Here is a 15,474-nt window from a genome sequence, read left to right as displayed (position 1 = left end):
ATGAGCGTTTTCCTAATTCTTTTCCCTGTCATGTTTAAAAAATTCAGGTTGAACTAACCACTCCAGATCTACTGTATCTGAAACTTAAGGGACTGGGCCTGAAAATCTATTTTTAGCAAGTCTTCACTTTATCTTGAGACTATTTGGGACACCACGTATGGAACACTTTACCTTTTTATTTATCTAGCTCATATTAAAATATATATGGATCAACAAAGGAGTGGTAGTGCAAGTGGAATGTTAAAGTCACCACAGAGAAATTACAAACCAGACAAATCAATTAAGGGACTGAATATTCTACATTTAATCTACTATAAACTGATACCAACACTCTAAAACATAATAGCATTCTAATAAATGCATTTGCTTTCTCCCTAAATTCTAGCAAACTTCTCTTATGTGATAGGGCTTAAATAATATTTTCAAAATACTGAGTGAAAAGAAACATTGTGTTCAGTGCATGGTGACTTGTGAATAATCATCTGAAATTTTCTTAGTTAAATAGTCTCAAACATATTTATTATAGGTTAGGATTCCAAAAAAATTAAGAAAACATTTTAATGCTTACACAAACAACAAAGACACAATTTCATTTTTCCTTATGTGACAAAATTTTGATAATGTAATCTATATAAACGAGATAGTTTTCTGTTTGTTTTGTTTTGCAGGAATACACAAAAGAGATAAAACTGGAGAAAAAATAATTGACATGTACTACAGAAATATTTCACTCCTAAATTCTAAGCTGCATGTTCAAGAAGATCCATGAATATTTTAAAAGCAATCTCTTAGGCCATAAAAACAAAAGCTCTTTTGTCATCAATTGCAGAACAAGTTTTATCTGTTATACCTTCTAGAAGACTTGAATTGCTCTTTTTCTCTTATTCCTAAAGAAAATATCCTCACCCATAAACATTTTTTCTTTTCTTTGCATCATTTTGTCATTTACTGTCCTCTTTTTTACTTGATATGTAAAATCACAAAAATCAACACATAAATCATGATTCTCTTTACTTGTTAATTTCTTTAGCAAGAAGCCATGAAAATTGCAACAATGTCTTCTAGCAGAACACCTCTATATGCATGCCTGTGTGCATGCACACACCACTTCACATATATGCAAACCTTCACACTCACATGCTATAAAAGTACGTGCACACACATGCAGTCCCACAACTCCACTAGTATCTTGGAAAGCCATGATTGGCTCTGTTTCCCTTGTTTATCAAATGAAAAGGACTTTATTTTAAATAAAGCAACTGTAACACTGATATCAAGCTAAATTAGTTCATATTTGCTACGGATACAAAAGCAAATTTGAGAGGACATATGGCTACTGCACAAGTAATAAAGCAAAGGCCATGTAGATTTGCTTCCTAGAATTATCAAATTTATAAAAATATGAGTCCATTCTTCAGTTAATATCAGGAGTGCAGTACTGGGTATATAACTGAGGTGCATTTTTCAACTAAAATGAGATCATCTAAAGCCTGAAGCAAAAAATGAGGGATCTGGAAAGTATTTAATTGGATGACAAATTTAAGGAACTGGAAATGTTTAACCTAAATATGAAGAATGCGCACTAACAAAATGGCTGTCTTTAAATACTGAAGTGACCATCACTATTAAAATGAGATGATTCATAATATGATGCTCTATTGTATAGGATTAATTATAGAAAAATATGAGAATTATGAATGATATTACCCGATTTTGAAATGGCCATCATTATAAAGTGGAGAGCTCGCCAATCCATATAAATGTGCCAAAGACTAGATAAGAGCTTGCAAGTGACTGGATTTTTTTCCTGAGGTAAAAACAATTTTGCATGGTGTGAGGTCTCTCATTAAATGACTTCGAAATTCCATTTTAATTATAATATTGTGTGAAGTAAAACTCTTCTTTTTTTAAAAATTATTTTATTTTATTTTTTTGGCTGTGTTGGGTCTTTGTTGCTGTGTGCTGGCTTTCTCTAGTTGCGGCGAGAGGGGGCTAATCTTCATTGTGGTGCATGGGCTTCTCATTGTGGCGGCTCCTCTTGTTGCGGAGCACGGGCTCTAGGTGCGTGGGCTCAGTAGTTGTGGGACATAGGCTCAGCAGTTTTGACTTGCCGGCTCTAGAGCATAGGTTCGGTAGTTGTGGCGCATGGGCTTAGTTGCCCTACTGCATGTGGGATCTTCCCGGACTAGGGCTCGAACCCGTGTCCCCTGTATTGGCAGGCAGATTCTTAACCACTGGGCCACCAGGGAAGCCCAAAACTCTTAATTAATCTAGCGATCTCTCCAAGTCAATATCACTGAGGACCATGGATGATATTAAAGCATAAATTTATACAAATGCTTTTCAAAGCTAAAATGAAAAAAACAAACAAAAAACAAGCAAAATGCTTCTTGACCCATGTCTTCTATCAGGTACAAAAAAATGTCCTTTGGGTTTACTATTTATAATATGGAATGGATTTTTCTTTTATTTGATCCAACAGCAACTCTTTGGGAATCAAGGCCACTTAGTGTACTGTACAATTTCGGGAACTCTCCAGCACCATAAAGTTCTCTAGTACTCAGGGATTTAGGACAGAGTTTACTTTTTATCTTTCCCAATTTTTTTCATGATTTTAGTTGATTTTAAATATCCTCTTGGTATTTCCCTTTCCAGATTTAAATGGGCTTTTCCTTCCTTCCTTCCTCCTTTTCTTCCCTCCTTCCTCTCTTCTGATCTTCCTCTTTCCTTCTTCTCTTCCTTCCTTCCTTCCTCTTTTATGGCCTGCCTCCTCCCATCTAACTTTATCTGAATTTACCTCCATCCAGGAGGTCATTTTAGCGGACTCAAACTATATGGTTTTGAACAATACACCAGGGCAAATCTGCCCTCATCACTCCTTAAAATGTCATTTTTCCACATGTTTACACTCAAAATAAAATTAAGATCATTTTGTCACATTTATCCCAATATAATAGTGGAAATGGGTGTATTTAATAAAAAATAAAGTGGAGTTGCAATCCTTATTAGGCCATATCTGTTCTTACTGATATATGTTACCATTGGTTAATAACATTATTTTTATGTTGGTCAACAATGTTTTATTTTTTTATTTGGGCAGATCCTATAATTTTGTTTGCTATTCTAAAAGTGTTTTGTTCCAACTTTTAACTTTTGTTTTTGATACTGTAATTGACTACCATGTTGAACTCTCTCATAGGTAGTGATATTTTTCAGGTTTATTTTCTGAGTTTTCTAGGCAGACAATCATGTCATCTGGAAATCTCCAATATTTGTATTCCCATTTTATTGTTCTTGTCTTATTACATTGACTAGAACTTTTTGATGAAAAAAAAGAATAATCAAATAACCATGGTGTGCATTCTTAGAAGGCTTCTAGTGCTTTAGCAGTAATTATATTGTTGACCATGAGATTCCAATAAATACTCATGTTTTACTAAAACTCATAACAGGAATGAATGAATGTTGATGTTAAAAAAAACCTATCTTGAATCTATTAGTTGATGGTACATTTTTCTTTTTCTCTTGATTTATTGATTTGGTAAATTATTTTAATAGTTTTTCTATTAGGTAATTATTTTTTTCAATTGTGGGATAAGTTGTCTTCGTAGTAGTGAACTACTCATGTAATTTACTGCTGGATTCATTTTCCTATATTTTAGGAGTTTTCTTCTATGCTCATAACTAAGATTGATGTGCTACTACCTTTAGATTATTCTAATATCTTCAAATACAGACTGAAAAACTCTCCAGATATTTTATGCTCTGGAACAATTTTAAGTATATAGAGATTTTTTTGTATAACCATCATCAATTTGTCTTAACAATATCAACTGCCTTAATACTGATTTAAATGCTTTATTTTTTCCCATTTCCCATTGCTCTGGTTACTTGAATTTAGCATAAAAATTATGCAGGATCTTGTTAAAAGGCAATTTCCTCATTTCAGTCTTAAAATTCTTGTTTACTTTCTTTAAAATACCAAAAATAATTCTGACCCAGGTTGTCAGTGCACCATTCTTTCAGAAACACTTTTTTTTTTTGCTCTAATAATGCCTTGGACTCTTTTTAGGATGCCAAAGTTTTGCAGATATTCTCTTTTGGAAATTATGCTACATACAGATCATTACCAAAGGAAAATTCTTCCTCTGTGTCCACTTGGTGCTTTTCCCTTCCTGCCTTCCTCTGATGCTGTGATATTGGTCATGGAGTCCAGGTACCAGTTTTTCTATTACTACACTCATTCAAACAAGGCAATATCTACCTGGACTTTCTGGTCTAACTGGTGTTCTTCCCTTCCAGTCATTCTCTATGATGGTGACAGTAGCACTTCTTAGTCATATGAAGTAAGTCCATTAGATTGTAGGCTCCATGAGGATGGGGACCATATTGCTCATGCTTATATCTTAAGTATCTCTTAAGTTACTTGAGACCTATTAGGGACCTATTCCTGTTCAATTCCTGAATGAAGGTCTCCAGTTCTTTCTTTGGTACAAACCTTAAGGACTCTGAGTCGATAGTGTAGTGGAATAGATAAAGTCATCTTCCTTTCCTTAGGTTATAACTATTTTGAGGATGCAAAACTTGGGTTTGTGGTGAGCTGAATCCTCGTAAGCTCTTATTCCAACTTGGTCTACCTTGTGATTCACGATCATTCCCTGCAGGTTTTTTTTTTTTTCAATTTTATTAATTTGGATGTGTTTGTTTATTTGTACCATCCCCCCATGATTTAATGAACATCTAGAAAAATATCCACTACTGTTGATTGATTTAATTTTTACAGTGTTGCTATGACTTGGGTAAGGCAGCCATCAACTTTATTTTATAGAGAAAAAACTTTAATTCAAATAATTTTAGCGACTTGCCCAAATTTATAGCCAGTACTGAGACAGAATTGGGACACTGATCTTTCTGTTACTACTTCTTGCTTCCTGCCTCCTCATCAAGTTAGTTCTTCATTATTAGGAGAGTTCTAGGTCACCTGCAAAGTGTTGCAAAAGAGCACTGCAAACACCAAACCCACATAGGGGTACTGAGAAGTGTTTGTTTAATACTGCCCTTTGATTATTGACTCTAACCCAGATTCCTATCCATTTCCAAATATTCACTCTTAACTTCAGGTAACTAAATTATTTAACAGAGCTACCATTCAAGTGGAACCTTGTAAAAAAATAAATTAAAAAATAAGCCTACCATTAATTTTTCATTTTAAAAAATTAGTTTCACCAGTTCATGCTCAAGTGCTTCCAAAGGCCTTCTACCTGGTTTCCAATCTTTACTACATGCACAAAAATTAACCTCACTTTAAATACTTTGGAGTCCCTCCTAAAGCATTTCCCAACATCTTTTGGCCCATCTTATTCTTTTCAAAATTATGCAAGCCTAACTTTTCCACCTCTTTTAGTTGGTAACATCTTACAAGGAGGCAGAGATTAATTCTGGAGACTTTCAATAGCATTCTCTGCATTTTAAAAATAAGATTTAAAATAATGTCATTTTCAGAAAGGGAAACCAGCTATTATTATACACATATGTATATATATATACACACATATATATACACATATATATGTGTTTAAATAGATATATGTTTATATATAGTACATGTACATATATATGTGTTTAAATAGATATATATTTTTATATAGTGATGATAGATAGATGGATAGATAGATGTAATGGTAATAAGGAAAGATCCTGGGGTGCTAATCACTCATCAATTTTCTTTCATTCTGGATAATGCTGATACCCCTCAATAATAGCATTTATGCTTTTGTCACTCCTTGGTAATCACAGCTTGCTGGTAGCTGGAAATACATAGTTTTGCAGTTTCCACGGGAAAACAATTTAGAAGTCCACCCAGGAATACTTTTTTATTCAAGTCTCTCTTCAGTTTGAAAACTCATGTCCTCATGTCAATGTTCATTTTCAGGACCTACTCTCTGTACTTCCCCATTTTTCTAAAAATAATTAAATTTAAGCAATCCCAATTTAACTTAAACCTATGCACAGGAAGCAAAACATAAAGAAAGCTAGGATAAGTATTTAGCTTTATTTAGGTATAAAGATACACTTTTTTCATCCTTACATTGCAAAGAGATTTTGCTTCTTCATACCCTGGCCCAACTGCATTGTGGGGGGCAGGTCTGGATCAAGTAGGTATATATACATACGCATACAGGGTATAAAGATATATATATACACAAATATATGAACATGCATAAATGTAAACATATGTTCGTAAAGTATAAAGCTGTTAGCCACAGGAAGGCGGATAAGCTTACATAATAACAACTACAGGTAGCATGGCCTCACCACAAGCCTAACGGCCTCCCAATCAAAACTCATAACAACTACAACATGTAAATCCTCTTTGCTTTTTCTGTATGCGTATAAGATAAGAAGAGGATAGACGACACCATGTAATTTCTAACTCAGATTGGACTCTTGCACCGGTCATTTGAAAGCCTTGAAGGAAAAATATAACGATGCTCCCACAGCCCAGGATTGCTAGGAATGGGCAGCATGATTAAATAGCAAAGCCCAGTTTGGGAAGAAATGTGTGTGTTTTGGGGGAGGGAGCTATTGGGTCTCAAATAGTCAGAGCATGGTCAACAGATACTAGTTGTTAGTATGAAACTGGAAATTACACAAAGACTTCCATATGCAATGAAAGAAGCACCTTTTAGTTTTACTGAATTCTCTGCACCAGTGTCATAAGATTTTAAATCAGTTCTGCAAGCCCTCTCCCATTCTGCACCTCAAAAGTCATAGATCAGTAATAGTCACAGCTCACTGGGGACACACATTTCTTTAGGATTTCTTTTATTACTTATTATTCTTACTTAAGTTAACATATATGATTTTAATAGATAAATCATACTGGGTTGAACACAGTTAAAGACATGGTCCCACAATTTGGAGAAAGAGGGGGAAACAGTCACAAATAGAATTTCACTCAATAAATATTACAATAAATCTAATGGGTTTTCTAGAGAAACTGAATTTTTCCCCACAATAGTTTGTTGGTATGTTCATGTATTTGTTTATTTTGTGGTGTAGTATAAGAGCTAAGAGGGATAAGAGCACAGACTGTGGAATCAGATGATATGCATCTGATTATCAGATTTCCTAACTTTTATTCTCTGTAAAATGTGGATATTATTTCCATTAACAGGTTATGAAAATTAAAGAAGATACTTTCTATGTGAGACAAACAACTGGACAATGGCAAATAACTTTTTTCTGGTATGTTGGTAGTTTAAAAATGTTCCTAGAATAAACACTTATAAAAGGAAAAACAAAAACTGTGGATCACTGATGCCAGTTTGATGTAGTTGATTCCTCCAAGATATATTTGCTTAGGAAAAATGAGGATAAAAGGCAATAAATAACTTCACTGTTTACTCCAGAAAACTCCTACAGATCAATTTATTGGGGACAATAGTCCATTTACCTAGGCAAACACATCACTTATTTATAAGACATTAAGACTTGCATTGTCTTGTTACTTATTACTCATTAAGAGTTCAAAACCCTCACTTTGCTGTGTCGGCCAATGCTAAGTGACTTATCCTTTTTCACCATGAAAGATCCCTCTTACACCACTTGAGCCCTTATTCCAAAGCCTAATAAATATCTCACTTCTAACATCATCTTCTGAAGCATTGTTAATGCTTACTCACTAACTTCAGGGAGTTTAAATAAACTTAGTTTTGCTTCATTTACAAGCATCTGGTGACATGCCACTTATTTAAACAACAGTATAAAGGAAATTATCCTACATCTGCTGATTTACAACATAATTATTTTTACTCAATCATAGAAGATGCAGGCCTAGATTGTCATTTTTAACACTGCATGGTATTCTTCTATATATTCCTCTATGTTAACAATGCACCATTTTTTCACAATTCTCTTACATACATAAATGGATTTTTAGGTTTTATTGGTTTATTATGAAAAAAATAAGAAAAATGCACTTTTCTAATAAATAATAAATATATTGTCTATATTTTTACTAAATAATATAAAATCTAAATGTCAAATCAATTTAAATCTATGTATATGACAAATAACATAGCAGTAATCTAAAAATCTGGTTATCATCTTATTTTAACAGTCAAATAAGTTTCTCTTAGGGTACTTTCCCTATACTTTTTTCCCAAACTGTCCAAGAAGGTAGACAATGATACAGTTAAAATGTTAAACTGTTACACTACAGAAACATTTGCTGTCAGTTTTGTCAGGAAAATTATCCAAAACTTGGAAGTAGGCAAAAGAGATTACTAGATGTTCTTTTAATAAAATGCTGGCCTTGACTTTGTATTTTCTGTGCATTTTTACAACTGTGGAGGAACAGACCTTAGTGAGCAAAGTTGTGTCAAGTAGACACGCAAAGAATCTCCACCCAACAAAAGAGAAAGCTCCAAAGGTTAATGCACATGGCTCCGTAGGACTTCTGGAGGTTCTGCTAACCCAACCACCTTATTCTGACATTGCCTGTAAACACCTAGCTTTTTCAGTACCCTACCAGTTTTAAATTAGTACTGTTTCCCTCCTTAATCAATGAGTTGAATATAAGTTTTGACAAGTTTTCATTTCATATTTGGATGAGGGACATGATCTTTTAACCTTTTGAAAATTGTACTCTAACAGTTCCTCCTCTAATAAGGGCTTCTTATTAATTACCAGCATAATTTAAGTTGTCCCAAATGCTTTGGAAATCAATTTGGTAATTATATTATAAAATAAACCAAAGGTTCTATAAAATTCCAATCAAAATCACATAGGCAATGTTGTGGAACTTGATAAGCTGATTCTATAGAGGGTGAAAGATTAAACTAAATAAGACATTTGTGAAGAAGAATAAAGAGTAGATATTTTCCCTACCTGATATCAACACTTATGATCCTACAGTAATTAAAAGATTATAAGTATGGCACAGAGAAAGAAAAACTGATTAGTGGAATAAAACAGTCAAGAAATTGACTCATGCATATATTGAATATTATTATGTAACAAAAAGAGTATGGCAGGTCAATAGGAAAAAGAGGAACTTTCAATAAATTGATTTTTTAAATAGTTATCCAAATAGGAAAAAAAATGAAATTGGACCCCTATCTCATACCATATGGATTAAATCACCTTTACATAGATTAAGGAAACTTTTAAACTCTTATTAAAAAATAATGGTGAATACTTTTTTGATATTTGAATAGTCAAATAGTACTTTAGATAGAAAAAGAAAATTATAAAAGAGGTTTTGCCTGGAAACATAGTATAAATCAATAAATAACAGATGGGCTCAGGAAATTCCCACAGCTCAATTTATAAATTTTAAATTTAAATTTTAAAGATAGTGGAAAGCAAGCTCACAACTGGGAGAAGATATGTGGATACAAAACCAGTAAAAGTTAAAAATCAAAAGTATATAAAGAATTCCTAAATCACTAAGAAAATAACAAACATGTAGCCAAAAGATGTGAAATGGCATCTAACATAAGAGGAACTATATTGGCTAATAAACCAAGGAGGAAATGTTCAACCTTATCAGTACTCAGGAAAATGCAAATAAGAGTCTATTGAGATAATATTTTATATCCATTTAACTGGAAAAAAATCAAGAAGCATAATAATGCCAAATGTTGGAGAGAAGGTAAATCAAAGGATTTCTTAATTGTGGATGGAGTATAAATTGGTGCAATCACTTTTGTAAACAATTTGGCATTATCTAATAAAATTGAATATTCACATAGTTACAATTCAACCATTCCACTCCTAAATAAATGCCAGACAGAAACCTACACACATGCATGAGGATGCATGTACAAGAGTGTTCCAAAAAGCACTGTTCATGAAAGCGCAGAGAAAAATCAGAAGTAACTCAAATATCCACTTACAGGGAAATAGGCAAATCTGGCATATTTTTACAATGGAGTATTGCAGTAAAAATTAATGAAGTATGCAATAATATGAATGGATCTTGGTAACCAGATGTTGAATGAAAGATGCAAGTCTGAGACGACTACATGTAGCATGGTGCCCACTTTGTCAAGTTCAAGAGCATCTAAAACCAAACAATGTCTTGTTTAGGGATACACATAACATCTGTTAAACTATATTTGTTAAAAGGAAAAGAAAAGCCAAAACGAGGAGAGTGATGACCTCCAGGAGGGAGCAGGGGAGAGAGCGGAGGAATGCAGAGCTAGTTGTAAGTTATTAATAAAGTATTAGTTCTTTGAGTGTCCATAGGTATCTATATATTAATAAATTATGAATAAATGAAGGAAAGAATGAATGAATGAATGAAATAAGAGTGTGTCCACAGCACAATATGGGGTGTTACACAAACTAAAAATTACAACTAAACTAATTCTGGGGATACAAAAGAATTCTTAAAGATGTTATATTTATAAAAACTGGGGGTGAGAGGAACTCTGGGGTACTACATGAGAAATAATTTCCATACTCCACCAAAAAAGTAGATGACTCAAATCTATAACACAAGAAGGAATTTGTTACGGAGTCAGAGTGAATAGGGTTGGCAAGCTTGGATGGAAGGAGAGAGACACACCCAAGGCCTTTTCTGATATAAGAAATGGCAGGTACAAAGGGGAAAAAAAATGTGAGAAAAAGTATAGTACACGTATGGAATTAAAAGGAGTTAAAATGGCTAGAGCACAGGAAGTGTGTCAGGTAATAGCAATACAGGAAAGCAGAGAGGCAGAGAAGAAGCCAGATAATTAAAAGAACTTGAATAGAAGCCAAGAAATGTGTTAATAAACAGTGACTAACAATAACATGGAGCTACTTATTGAAAATACCCAAGCACTACACTGAACACAGAGATGTATTACCTCATTTAATTCTCAAGACATACCCTTAATGGGTACTATTACTATTTCCATTTTACAGATTAGGGGACAGAGGCATTTGCCCCAAATCACACAAATCCTAAACGGTGGACCTAGCATTCACAACCAAGCAGTCTAACTCCCATACGCCTAAGCCTGATGATATATGAGCTTTAACCAAGAAAGAAAAATCGTGGTATATAAATCAAATTTACTTTTCTTTTTGCTATTTTTTACTGAGATATAATGGACATGTAACCTTATATTAGTTTCAGGGGTACAACATAATGATTTGATATTTGTATACACGGTGGAATGATCACCACAATCTAGTTAACATCCATCACCACACGCAGTTAACAATTTTTTGTGTGTGATGAGAACTTTTAAGATCTACTATCTTAGCAACTTTCAAATATGCTATACAGTATTTTAAACTACAGTCACCATGTTGTACATTACATGCCCAGGACATTTATTTTATAGCTGGAAGTCTGTACTTTGACCATCTCCACCCCAAATTTACTTTTTATTTTTTAAATTATTGTATTTTTTTCTGATTACAAAATATAGTAAAACGGATTATAAAATATACAACCATAGCTGATAGACATTTTTGGAATTTATTGGATTAAATTTTATTGACACAAGAAATACTGTCTAACAATTCCACCTTCAACTATTTTAGTTTAGTAAATAAATATTATTCCTAAGACTGTATCATGATTAAGTACCATATAACTGAATATGGCAGACGTGGAATTTTGGCACCCAGAACCCTCTCCTTCAATGATAGCTGGATAATTGCTAGCTCTGAGCTGCTACAGGCTCTGCCTCGGTTGCAATGAGCCAGCCTATCTGAGATCACACCTTCCACAACCCAAAGTCCTATCAGGGTCTGCTTCCAGAGAATCCAGTCAGAGACACTGGCAATTACTGTTTCCAGAGAATCCAATCAGAGACACTGGCAATTACTTTAGATAGCTTGTCTATAAGTTTAACGGCAACTCAACTTGATCAAAAAGCAAGCAACTGATTGTGATTAAATTGGCAATATATAGATAACAGCAAACTGCTTTATCACAAAGAAAAGACTTCAAAGTAACTCAGGATTTTGCTTCTGACAATACGGTAAAACATATTCCATAAACTTTTCCCAAGTGAAATACCTTGAAAAGTTAAATAAATTATTAAACACACACACTCACACACACACCACACACCACATTTTTAACATGTATGTCTTAGCTAGTAGGAAAGTAAGGGAAATTCTTAGAAGCCAGAAAAGACAAGAAATTAAGAAACCAGAGATATAAGTTAGCATTAAATCTGCTGTTCACGCTGGTGCTTTCTGCCAATTTTTGATGATATAGAGTTTCTATTTTGACAGACAGGAGACCTGGCAAAGAAATCCCCCACAGAAATCCCCTAGAAAGAACCAGGGTTATTGGAAAAAGCAATGTACATCATCAGTGCATGAACTAAGGAAAATCCCTTATAGCAGAAGAAGATGTGAATGCACTTAGCCATCTTGGCCATGCATTGATCCGTAATGAAAGAAATAAAGAGACACTGAGACTTGCTGTATTCATTTTCTAGAGCTGCCATTACAAAATACCCGGGTGACTTAAACAACAGAAATTAATTTTCTCATAGCTCTGGAGGCTGGAAGTCCAAGATCAAGGTGCCAGCGTGTTGATTTCTCCTGAGGCCTTTCTCCTTGGCTGGCAGAGGGCACCTTCTGTGTCCTCGCGGGATCTTCCCTCTGAGTTCAAGCATCTGTGGTGTCTCTGTGTGAGCAAATGTCCCCTTTTTACAAGGACACCAGTCAGATTGGATTAGGGCCCATCCTGATGGCCTCATTTTAACTTAATTACCCCTTTAAAGGCCCTGTCTCCAAATACAGTCACGTTCTGAGGTACTGAGGATTAGGATTTCAACATAACGAATGTTGTAGGGCACAGTTCAGCCCATAACACTTACAAACAATAAACCTAAAATCATTGGCTCCAATTCTTCACCTCTTGTTCTTTCTTAAGCCTATTCCACTTCTCCACCAAATCTGCAATCATCAAGGTCACCAGTGACCTCTACGTGGCACGATGCAGAAATCAGGTCATCTTACCTATCCTATCAGCATTGGGCATAGTCGATCACTTCCTCATCCTTGAATCCCTTTCTTCACTCTATTCTCTTGGTTTTCTTCCACCTTACAGTTTACTCCTCCTGGGTATCCTTGGCTCATTCATTCCCTTCTGTCCTTAAAATCCATCCTTTTGCAGCTATACTCAAAGAGTAATGAACCTCTATGCCCAAGTTTGCCAAATTTATATATCCCGCCCACTCCTCTCTCCTAAACTCATACATTCCAATTCAACTGCCTACTCAACTTTTCTACTGGGGTCTCTAGTGGATGTCTCCAACTTGGCATAACCAAGACCTAAATTTCTGATTTTTTCCCCTGAAATCTTCTCCCAATCTGAGCTGATGTTAAATCCGTGCTTCTGCTGGTACACCCAAAAAATCATGTAGTTATACCCAAATCCTCTTTTCACTTGAGCACATATTAATATTATTCTCCAGAGTTCTTTGAACAGTACAAATCTTTTAGCAGAATAAGAAAGAAGAAACTTTAAAAAAAAAACGCTTATAATCAACATGTTTGCTCAACACCAGCTTGCAAGAATGACCTAAAGATATTTAAACCTGCCTGCAGGTTAAAATTGATTTTCAAGGCAAGGTATGGAAAAACAAAGTGAAACAGAACTTCAAGTGATAAATACAAATACTGAACCCAAATGGAAACTTCATCCATGTATCAATCTAGAAAAATAGGTGCAAAATATTTCACATCACTGAAAGAACTGTGATGTGCAAAGTCTTCTATTCTGAGGCATGACCTTTAATTAGATACCACTGCAAAAACTGCCAGATTAGATACCTAGGGATGTATAGTGACACAGAGGGAAGTATTGGAAAGGAAATAACCACCCACTTTCTTCTTCCCATCACCTTATTGTGTCTGAGAAAGGAGATACTCTGATCTACCTGCTAATTTTCCCTGTGCTATCCCCTCGCTCCCCCCAATTAATTCCAATTCTATCATCCAGAGTTCTATAAAAATTCAGGATTAGTTTGAGGATAAAATTTGTCATCGCACAGTTTCTTAAAGCCTCATTAAATCGCAAGCTCCACTAGAGCGATACTTATCAGCTTTTGCTTATAACTGTTTGCCCAGGGCCTAGAATATAGTGGATGTTCACTAATATATATGGAATTAAAAATTATTTGGCAGTAGTTGCTTCTGACACCACATTAGCATCCAAAGTTGACAATTATCAGCATGCAGAGGCTGGCAATCTGTGGCTACTGCCATCTGGCATCTATGCTGGGCAACAAGAACTCCCAAGTTACCTTGCTCCAAAAGGAAGAACACATTTGTCAGTTTGCAAATGCATGCTTCTGATTTGCTGTGGATAATATGCATATTCTAGCATGCCACAGTCACTCTTTACTTTCTCAACCAGACTTAATTATCATACGAGTTACTGGGCTTTTAAATTTGTGGGTCCACTACTTTTCAATAAAAAATATTCAGCTGGATCTTAAGAAAAATGAACAACTCAAACTAATTAAGCTTTCTTTTGCCTTCCTTCTCGGCCTTGCTCTGCTTCCTTCAGGTCTCATTTCAGATGCCACCTGAACCTCCTTCCTCACCAAAGTCTTTAAGTGACACACATGTATTTTTGCTTAGCGCACTCAATTCCTTTGACCACAGTGCTTATTATAATGTATCAGAATGATCTTTTTAAAGGTGTCTATCCATCAAATAAACCTTACAGAGCACAAAACTAGTTCTATGGCATAGAACACAGAAATGTAAAAGAAGGAAAAAGTTAACTTTTAAATAATATTTACATAATTAGAAATTTGGTACATTTACATTTTGAAAATGTATACCCTCCTTGAGCAAAGCAGAAACAGCTTAGCTTAGTGCTTTGCAAGAATAAAGAGCAAAAATAGACTGAAATAGACAGGAAGCTACCAAGTACCAGATGGAATGCATCATTAATAACATCGAACTATAAGCCTCATCAAGAGTTGATTTGAGGGCATGTTTCTTGCTGTGTGTCCCTCCAAAGCTGCTAGTAATGGCTTTGCTTGGCTCTAAAATTGTAAGCGCAGGAACTGTGTCTATTTTGTTCATTTTGATTGTGTTCTCAGAAGCTAACACAGTGCCAGGTACACATAATAGGTACTCAATATATTTGCTGAGTGTTGAATGAATTTTGCTATAAAAGTTTGCTTTTTGCTCGTTATTATTTACATTCTTATCTGCCAAATCATACTGTCAATTTAAAATCTCTTCTGTAGATGTTTCTAATTTTCCATCATCCTTCCTTTATACATTCTGATGTGGAGGCATATTTGAAATTTCCACCCAGTATTTCCTTCAACCTTCACTCCTCAATATTTTCTTCTCTGTGGGAGAAGTACTATTGAAAATACATATATTTTTCTTTCTGATACTTTCAGAATAACTATTGCACTTCACAAAAATTACTGATAAAATGTGGCTAAAAATGTGTACCATGTGAACATTGACTTATATATTTAC

General features: G+C 34.6%; 1 protein-coding gene across 5 annotated transcripts in view; it reads right to left on the bottom strand.

The window, feature by feature from the left end:
* The window catches only part of KCNT2 (potassium sodium-activated channel subfamily T member 2), a 373,164-nt gene that overhangs the window by 263,816 nt on the left and 93,874 nt on the right, over positions 1 to 15,474 (bottom strand). The gene's annotated exons all lie outside the window — the stretch shown is intronic.

This window comes from Balaenoptera physalus (assembly GCF_965194825.1).
Source record: "Balaenoptera physalus genome assembly, chromosome: 1".
Classification (NCBI taxonomy): domain Eukaryota; kingdom Metazoa; phylum Chordata; class Mammalia; order Artiodactyla; family Balaenopteridae; genus Balaenoptera; species Balaenoptera physalus.
This window is presented reverse-complemented; position numbering and strand designations above follow the sequence as displayed.